Here is a 13,145-nt window from a genome sequence, read left to right as displayed (position 1 = left end):
AGAATCCTTTGGGTTCCTTCTATTCTTAAATTCTCTATTTGTTGCTAGTCTATTGAAAGATCCTTCATAGGTAATGGATGAGGAGGATCTACCACGCGATGAACAAGATGATGAAGACATGGAGTCCAATGAGGTTCCCAAGATTGAGGAGGACATTAATCTTGAGGCAGAGGCTAACGAGGTACAACGAAGAAAAATACTTACAGTTAAAACGTCTGACGTCAAACTACCTTTAGATGTCTCTAGCTTTAATGAGAAGCAAGCCACATTGATGCTTCCTGGACTACTAGAGTTCAAATTTAGTGAGAGATCATATATGTTCTAGGCCCTTTAGCGGGAACCCAAGGTAGTATCACTCAAGACCCACATATTGCATCTAGTGAATCTTCCTCTGACTACAACGTCATGGAAGGTTACCCAACAATGCACAATCTTGATAGTTCAAGCCAAGACATGCATGCCATGGGTCCACGGTCCGGGCTGAGTGTGCTTAGCCGCTTGAAGGAGACTTTTAGTAGAGCCACTTGCTCCATGAACATGGAGCTAACGATGTAAATGAAGGGGGTGGGGAAGTAAATTCACCATTCATGACCAATGTAGACCCCATGCTCCTAGAGAGTGTGCATGTGAATACTCCATTCACTACACCCCCTGAATCTTCAAAGCTATTCCCCTCCAAGGTTCTATTACCTGATGGTAGAAGCCTTGCTGCAGTGCAAGAGGTTGAGAGATATATCATTGTGGATAGGGAGAAGAAAATCAAGAGCTTATGCAAGGCAAAGGAATGTAGAGAGCTAAATGAAGGCCCCTATGTCAACATCCATGCTAGTTTAGCAATCGAGTGCTCCTAAATTAGCAACCACTAAGAGTCAACCCATAGAGAGCCACATTGCATCTAGTTTGAAGGACACCCGTAGCACCTCAATCCTAGATGGAGTGTTTCCAAATGAAAACTAGGAGTATGAATTACAAACAGATACTTTAATTGATCTATACACAGGTCACACCTATCACGTGGGTTGGTTAGATGTGTTACAATCCACATCGGGTGCTACTAGCATAGAGGAGCAACAACAAAGCGTTTGTGATGTCATACATAGGGTTATTCAGCTAGATAAGCAAAACAAAGGGATCCACATATCTTTAACGAGTCTCATGAGATTCGTGGATACTAGGAAGGATAAGCAACCAACTTTATCACAAATGGGGACTCCCTCGGTAAGCCCGATGGATCCTCCATTTGTTGTTTCGCCAGGGGTCTCAGTACAATCTGAGTGCACAAGTGATAGCTTTACCTTTACAAGTTTATCTCATCTTTCTCTTTATGACACCACGGCTATCATACCTACCCCAGTGATGGGCATGACAAAAAAAAAGCCATGGACCTCATTTATTAGTAAAGCACCGCATGGTAGCCCAATGCCTACAACAATACCTACAAGTGTGTATCAATCATATACACCTATAGGCCCTCATGCTTATGTAGCTCCTACCCCTCCCATTGTTTCAACAACTTATGCTCCACGACCACAACATCCAAGCCCTTATTTCAATGGGACCATAACATCTAGCATTAACATGTCACATCCGATGTCTGCAATGCCTAGGGCCACACATATGAACTTTTGGGCCACCACATGGGACAACACCATAGAAAACTTGGAACCCAAGGGCTACCTATATGCCAAGCTCGATGCCAATCCCCATTCTACATGCAGTCCCAAGAGTGCCTGTCCCCACTATACCTGCTCACTTGGGTCACTTGGCAACATTTGCTTAATCTATTGGTCGATCTGTTACTGAAAATATGTGTAACACGCTTGATAGAGATCCTAGAAGTGAGCAGTAAAAATAGCCAGGCTCACAAAAAAATTTAGTGAAGATGGGGATGTGAGAAATCATATCAAAGTATTTGAACAAATATGCAATTCCCTAGGAGAACACCATGACCTTCATAACAGTAATGCTTTAAGCCTAACCTTGAGTGAGAAGGATAGGGATTGGTAAAGAACCCTAAGGGTGGAAGAAAAATGATTTACCCTATTCTTAGGAGACTGTTCTTGAAAGAGTACATACAAGAGGGAGTACTTTGGGGTGTAGCATCTCAGCTCCAAAAAGCCCAACGAGAGGAAGGAGAGTCCATGAGAGACTTTATTAGTTACTTGAAGCATTTGAATTCTCGATGTAATCCAGATGAGCGCTTCAATAATAACCAATTTCTTGATAGATCCATTAGGGGACTACAACATGAGGATATCTACAATGGCCTAGTCATTAGAGGAATCACCACTCGGGAAGCAGTCACCACCAATGCGATTCAATTGGAGGACAACTTAATGATTCAAGGATAAAGAGTGTCTATTGAGCCTAAATCTACTAGCTCGCAAGAATCGGAGCATGAGCCAATGATCATAAATCCTATTGCTAAAGAGCAAAAGGTATCTGAGATGACTTTAGAAGACCTCACCAAGGTCATTTAAGAAAGTCTTAGAGACAATTGTGCTCCACAAAACAATCATATGTATCTAAGAAGGGAGCAACAATGGTGCTCAATTTTCTATGGTCCACATAGTACTAGTGAATAACCTACATTTAGAGTAAAATTTAATGGGAATTGCAATGCATGTGGGAGGTATGGTCACCAAGCCAAGGATTGCATAGTATTTAAATGTACGATGGCCAATAGGACAACATTAGCATGGAGGGACACACCTTGAGTGCCTGCATTGATGCCGGCCCCACCTCTTGAACAATTATCACAATACATGGTCCCTAGGGCCCAAAATGTTGTACAAACAACACCATTACCACCTCCAGTGCTAGGACCACAACCCCCACATTCAAGAATCACTCAGTGTAAATCAAGTGGGTTGTGAGTTATCTATTGCTTGTGTGGACTATGAGGAAGATATAGACCCTAATATTACCTATGGGATTCATGTACTTGAAGAAAGTTCACAATACTACATGGAGGACTATTGGGGACAAGTCAAACCTATCTACTATCAAGTAGGTGCTCTTGCGGCAAGAGGACAAAATATCAATTTCACTGCCAAGAGACCACCTCTTCAATGCTACAAGTGTGGGGGTCCACATCGTGTAGCCAAGTTTCCTATTAGATTATAAAAGAACGCCACACTAACATAAACCAATCAAGCAAGAACATCTACAATGCTGATACTCATGTGTAATCAATGTGGCATAGATCATTTGATTGCCCAATGTCCTAATAATCTAAATGCTCCAAACATCCAGTGCCATTGAACTTAATTGAGGTTATCGAGGAGCCATCACAAAGTACACCGGTGGTACCAGTAAATATACTCACACGATTGATGCTCCAAAATCATAATTATATTCTTGAAGAAAGAGACACAACATCAATTTCCCAATCTCAGAAGATGAAGGAAGAGATCGCAAAAAGCAGTAAAGTCAGACCCCAATTCAAAGACCAACATAGGGACTGGTGACGATCCCGTGTATATGAATGACGTTGAAGCAGATTCTAATTCATGTGAGACCATGGAGACTAAAACAACCATTAGAAAAGAAAAAGCAAGGAAGATCGTCATGAGCCACAATGGCAAGGACCCAAGAGGAAGATCTTCATGAGCCACAATGGCAAGGACCCAAGAAGAAGATAATAACTTACCCAAACCCTATAGAGGAGATCAAGCGAGTCAAGTGATTAATGAGTTTGGTAGAAGAGACCCAAAGGGATCTAGAGCCAGCACCTAGGCAGATCCAGATTACCAACACAGTGTTCCCTACGCAAAATCAACCTCACAAATACCATAGACCACTAGCCATACCTAGTGTCATCCAAGAAGAAAGTGACTTTAAGTCATGGGAAACTGGGCGTACTCCCTTCTTGTTGGAGAGAATGTTTACAGAAGGATTGCCTGACCCTATTAAACAAATGGAGATCTATATTGCCCCATGTTAAGGGACCGAAGCCCATGAAATTTTCTTAACTGAGTCAATGTCAATTAACAGAAGATGCTAAAGGCCAAGCCGTACGGATTCACATCAAATATTAGGAGAAAGAATCAATGAAGATTGGAGTTACACATTTTTCACATTTTCCCAAAATGGTCATGTATTGTAAATTCCCGATTTATTTCAAGCCATTGTAATATTTTAATGTGTTATGGGCTCAACGGGAGTTCCAAGCTATAAAGAATAGGCCAGCTAGTGTGCCTAGGTTGCAGATTCAGTAAGTGGTGGAGCCCTAAAGGCCTTGGGCACCCAGACATTGCATATTTTTACTCTAGGTATATAGGCAGTGTGTAAAAGAAATTAGGGTTCTCAAGCTCATTTGTTGAGAGCACTCTTTGGTGAGAACTCTTGAGGTGTGTGGCTATGGAGTTCTTGAGCTTCTCCTTGCTCATGTGGCTTGGTTAACACTAATCATAGCTTAATTCTCTTTCACTATGCCTCTCTCATGCTTCTTGTGATTGCTAATGATGCTTTGATTAGCTAGATCATAGCTAATTAGTGGTTAATCCCTCTCTAATCTTGTGTGATTACCCTCTCTTGCTTGCATGTGCATGTAGGTTTGATTGGAGTGTGGTGATCAATAGATCTATGTGTGTGTGCTTGTGATTAGTGTGCTGCATGATAGGATTAGTGTTGTGTGCCTCTTGCAGTCGTTAGTGTGTGTGATTTGGTTGATCTTCATGCGGTTGTAATTCCGAAATTTCCAAATTTGGTGGCGTATGAAATTGACAAGTTCAATGCTAATTGGCAAATGTGCGTTGCTATGTGAGCCTAATTGATCTAATTGCATGCTTGAATGGTCAATTTCAAGTGTGTGTGCAGTAAAATCAAGTGTGTGTGCATTCTAATTGAGTATGTGCATGCATAACTTTAGGTGTGTGTGCACTATTTTTCCCTTGTTTGTGCACCTAAAAATCAATGTGTACTTGATGATTTTTCAATTGTGATGATTGATTTGAATTGTGGTCATACCCAACTAGATGATTTTTCAATTGTGATGATTGATTTGTGTTGTGGTCATGCCCAACTAGAGATTTGTGAAATCACATTGCAATTTCAACAAGATTAACTCTTTTGTGTGTGCACCTAAAGATTGGTAAAAACTGCCAATTATTAGTGTGTGTGTGTGTGTGTGTGTGTGCCTAAAAAGTGCTTAATATGCATGATTAATTCAATTTTTTATTGCATATTTGATGTGTGTAATGGTTAATTGTTGTGTTTTTGAGCTTAAAACAGGGATTTATACACTCCAAATGCGTCAAATTTTGACTTAATTTTATCGATTTAATTGCCTAGTTTGGATTTTATTGATCAAATTATTTGGCAATTGAATTGATGTGATTTTATTTGGCTGCACTAATCCTCTATGTGTGGATAATTTTCAGAATTTTTTGGATATTTTTCAGATAATTTTTACAAAATTTTGGAATTTTTTTGCTAATTTTTGCATTAATTTTTATTGAATTCCGTAAAAAACTGATATCGTGTGATCTTTAGGGGTTGTTTTGTGTGTGTATTTACAGCATGATTTTGAGCGCATTTGTGCCCTCCTTGGTCGAGTTTAGAGCGTTTTGCTATTTTCGTGGGCTGGGTTGATGATTTTGTCATAAATCATGTTTTTGATAAAAATTGCTATTTTTGGTGTGGTTATGCATGCTAAAAGTGTTTGATTGTGATTGCCAATGAGTTTTAGAGATTTCTAGAATTTTTTGGCAATTTTTAGGATTTTTGGATAATTTTTTGTGTTCTCGGGTAATTTTTGGCCTAATTTTTGCATTTTAGGATGTTCAAAAATAAACATGAAATGAATTTTGAGCTTCGGTGTAGACCGCCGGGATTTTTTGAACCTTAGCGTGTGGTCTGATACGGCATTGACGTTTGTGAAAAACTTGATGGTGATTTTCAATTTTTTGCGGGCTCACGGTGAGAGCAGCTCCTTGCGGTACTAAGGTTCAACTTTATCAAAACTAAAAGTAAAAATAAATAAAAATCTTCCCCCCTCCCAAAAGAGCGATTATTAACACTCTCTCTCATCATCCTCTCTCTCTTCTCTCACTCTCTCTCCTCCCCACTCCCAACGATAATTTACTCTCTCTCTCATCCCCCTCTCACTCTCACTCTCTCTCCCCCACACTGATAACGATCTCTCTCTTACCTCTAACTTTGTCTCTCACCTCGTGGGATAGTTTCCTAAGTCTTTAAAATACTCTTCTTCTTCGTCTCTCTCATCGCTGTCTCTTGTTGACATCTCTCTCTCTCTCCTGTGTGACCCACCTCTCTCCCCCTCCTTGTCCTATTCTCACACACACACACCCCCTCCCCTTTGTCGTGTACCCTCCTCTGCCCGGCTGTCTCGCCACCCATGCAGCCACCACGTCACCAGTGCATGCCTCTCTCTCCCTTTGTCATACCGCGCGCCACAAGCTCTTTCTCTCTCTACTCTGCTGTGTTGCACCAGTCTCGTACAGTCTCCTCTGCCTCATGCTGCGTGGCGTCAAGGCAACCTACTCTCTCTCCCTCCTTATGCCCCGTGTGTCGTCAAGGCAGCCTACTCTCCCTCCTCGTGCCTTGCGCCAGACCTCCCCTTCCACCTCGTGCTGCGCGCTACCCTCACCCGAAGTCAACATCTTGCTACCCTGCCACAGGTAAGAAGATAATATATTTTTTTACTTATTTATTTTATTTTATTTTTCATTATTGTATTTAATCACACAAAAAAACCATTAAAAATTAAAAAAACAATAAAAAAGCCAAAACTCACAACATAAAAAGTAAAATAGTTTTAAAAAATTACAAAAAAACAAAAAAACTCACTAAAAAACTTATAAAATATAAAAACCTCATAGAAAATTTATCAACAACCTAAAAAATACAAATAAATTAAAAACATTATAAAAAATACATTAAAAATCATAAAATCTTCAAAAAATTCTATAGAAATTATTAAATTCACAAAAAAACTACAAAACTCATAGAAAATTTATAAAAAAACAAAAATTTCTCAAAACAAATTTAATTAATCATAAAAATATCAAAAATTAAATTCAAAAAATTCAAAATTTCACAAAAAATATTAAAAATAAAAAGAAAGTCGTCGAAAGAGGCAAAAAAGCAAAAACATACCACTGGAAAATTCACACACCGCAAAACGAGCAAACCGTGAAAAAGCCAAAACAGCAGAAGAACAGCCAGAAAAAGCGAGAAAACAGCCAACTCAAAGCCGTGTGCGGCACACAAATTTCTAAATTGTCAAAATCAAGCCGAAAATGGACAAATCAGAGTTGTAAAACTCATCGAGGCTCAGAATTTCGACCTAGATTTTAGAAAAACCCTTGGGAACTAGACTTAATCTTTTTGGCCAAGAACATCACTATTTTAGTCCAATTTCGGATAGTGCTCCCACAGTTCAGACAAAGAATGCTAAGGACTAGAAGTCATTGTGCAAACCGAAATTGGCAAGTGCAAGCAATTTCATTGAAAAATAGCTTCCAGTTGGATGAACAGGGGCACAAGTCACATTAGATTGCAGATTATGCTATTCAGAGCCCAGATTTTCATCATTTCAAAAGGTTGCAATCAATTTTGACACTTTCAGACTAGATTTAATCAACTCTTGTGAGTCTTAAGAGCAGTCAATTGCAAAAGTTCTTTGGCATAAGCAGTTTTATCAAAACCGAGCATCAAAAATTTTCTTAATCGATACCAAATCTGCTAGGAGATAGTTTTTACAAAACTAACCAACATGGACTCAAATTGAGCCGAGAGTTCAAGTACAGCAGAGCAAGCTAGTAGCAGTGGCTACACAGGTACAAGTGCAACAAAGCAGATTTTATAGCTATATGGCTACAATGGAGATAAAGTCTTATATGCATATTCAGAAGGCCATAGATACTTGACGAGCAACAAAAGTAGCACAGGAGCCAAGATTCTATTGATCAGAGTAAATCAAGATTCAGAGAACTCCTAGATGTTCATAGACTTCAATGGAGCCAGGTATTGTAAGCTACAAGATGAAGTGCAGATAGAAGTTCAAAAAGTCAACCCAAGTGTTTATCCAGAAATCTGCAAAAGCCAACAAAACATACAGTTGGTGCATATGCAATCACGGTCATTGTACATGGATAACAGTGGTCAGATCTATAGCCGAGAATCAAAAATGGAAGATCCAACAGATCAACCAATAGGAGCCAGTCTAATTGAAGAACAAAGCCAAAGATAGTACAAAGGTCAAGATGGAGCAGTCTACACCTTGATGCTCAGTGTTCTAAAAGAAGAAGCAGAAAATTCTCAGCTAGTGATTGACATGATAGAACCAAATGAAATACCACCAGTCATGTCGTATTGCTCAGATTGTGGACGAAAAGGTGGACATTTTTTTGAAGATTGTCCAAGAAATCCAGACAAGGACATATCAATTGCCAAGCAAGGTATAGAGCAAGTTGGAAATGCAAATCGCGATGTAAGTGCATCTAACTTGTCACTTCTAATGCAACCAGATGATTATGCCTTACCATTAGAAGCACCAGTAAAAGCACAACAAATTCAAAATCAGCATAAAGATGCACATGCACCTGATAAAATTGATTCTTTGAACAACAAATTCCTGCATGAATTTGGTCAAGGTGTCAAGATATCACCGAATGTTGAAAAGGCTATTAGGTTTGCAAATGATTTTGCATCCACTACCACAAGTGTGCAATCATTCACGAGTCTAAGGGACACATCAAACAGAATGACGTTAGCATTGTATGGTACACATAATTCATATGCACACTATGTAGACCAAAAAGGGAAACTATACAAAAAGGATCAACCAGTGTTTGAACGGGCCACATACCAACTCATAGAAGTGCGGCCAGTGATAGATAAGAAAGGATGGTTCACTTCAAAGGAAAGAATCTATTATAGCCCATCCTCTCTAGAGCAAGGACATTACCCGAGTGAACCCAAAAATCTGTTCAGAGCTAAACTCTCCTCCATTGAAAATTTGACTTTGACGGTGAAACCAAATGAGTATATACTTTGACCAAAACAGTCGTAGATATAGACAAGAGTCTAGCATCTATGATGCCTTGGGTCGTGAAACCACAGAATCTCATATCGTAGGAGACCCATGGGATAGACAATATCAGGGCAAAGATAATGCTATCTATTGCTTGACTTGGGGAATAATTTGTCATATTTCAAGGAGATACGTAGGAAACTATGCAAAAGTTTTACAGATGCCAAATGTCAACAGTGCTACCCAAAGTGTGCCTTCACAATCCCAAATGGTGAGACTAAACCAGAGCCAAACAATTTTGGACTCTTAAAATCAAGCAGGCTATAGTGATCACCCTAGGAAGGGGAGAGCTATAAATCCATCAAAATCGGCTTATATACCAAGAAATGCTACACCAGTTAGAAGCCCTAGAGTCTTTAACCAACAAACTCCTTCAAAGCAGAAACCATTGGAAGATCACATGGTTGTTGAAAGTTTCCAATTGACCCAGATTCCATCAGAGTCTACAGATAAATGCCTCTACAAAGATCATCAGGGATAAAAGTTTCAACTGATTTCCACAAATCAAAGTCAAGAACCAGAAAATCCAATAGTGTTCAAACAGTTACATGTGACCAAGATCACCTATGCACATGGCAATGAATATCAGCAAGATCATGACCTTGTACAAACCCCTATGGATGGCCCGACTAAAGTCAAAGGCTATCTAAAGATGATGCAAAGCCTCAAGCTACCAGAACAGGTGAGAGAAAAGTCAAAGTCAATGAAAGGTAAAGTCCAAAAAGCTACACAAAGGTCACCACCGAAATCTCCTCCGAAGAGACAGATTCTGCCAGAAAGTACAGTGGATCTATTAAGATCAAAAGTTACCCAAATGCAGGCGGATAATGATCATCAATTGCAAACAAAAAGTGTAGTATCACATTCATACAAGTTGACAACAATGGAAGCAAGTCATCAAAGCAAAGAAAGTGCAAATAAAGCTCAACCAAAGGACACAACCACTCCCGAAACGATCAAGTACAACATTGTTGGTGAGAATGAAGAAAAACTCTCAAGCGAGGTAAAGCTAGATTTCCAGTCAAACAAGAACCTCATGTCTTTTTGCACTTGGAAAAAATGTGGCCAACCATAGCTGGAAGATGCTCTTGAATTTGTGAGCATATCTGGAGACAAACAAGCAGAATGTTGTGGAATCACCATTGAAGTAAGTTTACATAACATTACTACCCAATTCCACATGATCACAGCAAAGGATATGCCAGACAACATCATAATGGTAATGCCAATGTCCCAAAAGATGTTAGTGATACAGAATGAAAACAGGATACAGTATTCAAAGACAACAAAGAATGAATACCAAGACTGGTCACTTGCGGACGACAGCACAAAGTCCTCAAGCAGAGCTCAAATGCAGACTGATATCAAAGCAGATCTTATTGAAGATGATTCATTTTTATCAATAAGAACTTCAGCAGAGCTTAAAGAAAATCAAGCAAGTGCAGATCAAACAGAGCAAAGGGCAACCACGAAAGGAGCAAAGAATTCCACCAAAGCTAGAGGTAAAGAAGACCAAGGTCGCAAACAAACAGGAAGAAATAGGAAGTCCAAAGATCAATCACTACCAGTTGAGTCAGTTATTGTAAGTCAGATTGAAAAACAAAATCTCAAGCCACCCTCCATAGAGACACAATTAGATCAAGATGAGACCATGACAAAAGCAAAACAAAGAGCTTCAATAGAACCTCCAATGAGAATAGCTATAGTTCTCAGGAGTACAAAAGGATCAATCGTCAGATGCAATGCTCTATTGGATAAAGGCGCAAAGTGCAATATGGTTGCAAAAAACATCCAAAGCATTCTAGAGATTACTCAAGGAAATCTAGATAATAGAGAAATCATGGGTAAGGCTACAAGTCAAGAAGAAATAGTTGCTACCCTTAGCATCCAAAATCATGAAAAGCAAGTGAAATTTTAGGTGAAGTCTTCAAAGGAAATTCTTGCAGATGTCATCCTTGGACATCAGTGGTTAGATCAACATAAGGCCTACAAAGAAGATAAAATGCTAATACTCTCTTCTCCAAGAGGTAGCCAACAACATTTACAGGTATCGTTAATGCTAGATTCAAAGTTGCAGAAATCACAAGAATCAAAGATAAATCTTGCAGACAAAGGTAAAGCTAAAGTGGGCCCTCCACCGATTAGCAAAGAAGGTGTGACATCATATGCCTCTACATCAAAGAACCCTCATGAAACAGCTTCTTCTAGCAAGTCAGGCTTTCAAAACTTCAAGTCAATTGCTGACCCAACTGAAACCTCTAAGGAGACACCCAGGAAAGCAAAGATATTTCAACCAAAGTACTCAAGAAAGCAAAGGAAAGTCAAGCAAGTGTTTGTTCCGAGCAATTTAGTCAAAGTCAATGATCTAGTTTGGATTAAAGACAGGAAATCAACACAGAAAGACAAACAAATGGGATGGATAACATCATAGTGGAGCTTGAAAGAACAGGAGTACTGTGGAGGTAACAGACAGATATGGGTACCAAAATCACAAGTTAGGGTATACGAAGTAACTCCAACTCCCTCCCAAGAAAGAAGGCCCACAAGGTATCAACCTCGACAATATCCTAGGATACCTGAGAGGTAGGTATACAACATAACAACATTGAAAGATGCTAAAGTCTACCACAACTCATAAGAGGATACAGAACAAAGATGGATCTCAAAGAATCTTCCTCTTAGACAAGGATTCTACAAAGGATATACAAATATCTGGCTACCAGTCAACCACAAGTCAAATGCAACTACACCAGACCTACATGAATATCTCAAGAGCTCAATAAGACCTAGAGCAAAGAAGCAAAGTCAACAATGGAGATACAAAGGTCATCAAGAGATTTGGATTCCTAAGTCTTCTAATGCTCCTAGTCAAACTCCAGATGCCTACAGCCAACAAAGGCCTACAACAGCATCAAATACTTCTTACAAACAATCCTAATTGGAAAATCAAACAGATAAAGGAGTCTTCACAGTCAAACAAGGACAACCCAACCAATGTGAATACAAATTCAAAGATGATAAACCTAGTATGGCAAAAGAAACCTTTAATGCCAACTTGGTCCTTCACTAATCCTCTTTTTGAGGATTCAAGCTTACTTTTATCAGAAGAAATGTTTGTAGTAAGCACAAGAATGTAAAAAGTCAAGTCACCAGGGTGCAAAAAACACTCCGTGGCATAGTCAGAGTCGACGGGATGCTGATCCATAAAACGAGCAAAGCATTAAAACAAAAGGAAATGAAAGAGAAATCACAGTCCACAGAACAACAAGACCCCATAGACTTACATCCTGCACCTGAGCATTTCAAATCCTACACCACGGAGGAGCGTAAGGTTGTGTATACAAAGACCTAAAGAACAGCAAGACCCCATAGACTTACATCCTGCACCTGAGCATTTCAAATCCTACACCACGGAGGAGCGTAAGGTTGTGTATACAAAGACCTAAAGAACACATATTGATGGAAGCAATGGAGTCTATGATGGTCTAGTGATAGTTAATAAAATAGAGTTAGTAGACCTAGGTGAGGAGTCCAAACCTGTTTACATTCCCCAAGATCTAACAGAGACTGAGGAATATGTACTCAAAGAGATTCTCAAATAATTCAAGGATATATTTTCTTGTGCATATCATGATATGAAAGGTGCTCCATCTTTCGTGGTGCAACACACAATTCCCATGAATAGCATGGCTAAACCAGTCCAACAACAACCCTATCCAATCAATCCTAAGTATGTAGATATTTTTCAAGAAGAGATTGAAAATATTTTCAAATGTCATTTCATATACCTTATCGAGCACTCGGAATGGGTGTCTCCAACAACAATTGTGCCAAAAAGGAATGGGAAACAGAGAGTGTGCATGGATCTCAAGACGGTCAATGTCGGCACTAGGAGAGACCATTACCCCTTGCCATATTCAAAACATGTGCCTGAAAGAAGGAAGCTTATAGCTTTTTAGATGGGTACTCTGGCTACAATCAAATCACAATTGCACTAGAGGACCAAGCTAAAACTACTTCTATAACTGAATTTGGAGTGTTCGTATTTCAGGTTATGGCTTTTGGCTTAACCAATGCCCTTGGA

This window comes from Adiantum capillus-veneris, chromosome 20, assembly GCF_014529385.1.
Source record: "Adiantum capillus-veneris isolate H3 chromosome 20, ASM1452938v2, whole genome shotgun sequence".
NCBI classification, from domain to species: domain Eukaryota; kingdom Viridiplantae; phylum Streptophyta; class Polypodiopsida; order Polypodiales; family Pteridaceae; genus Adiantum; species Adiantum capillus-veneris.
The sequence above is the reverse complement of the archived record's forward strand: the minus strand, read 5'-3'. Positions refer to the sequence as shown.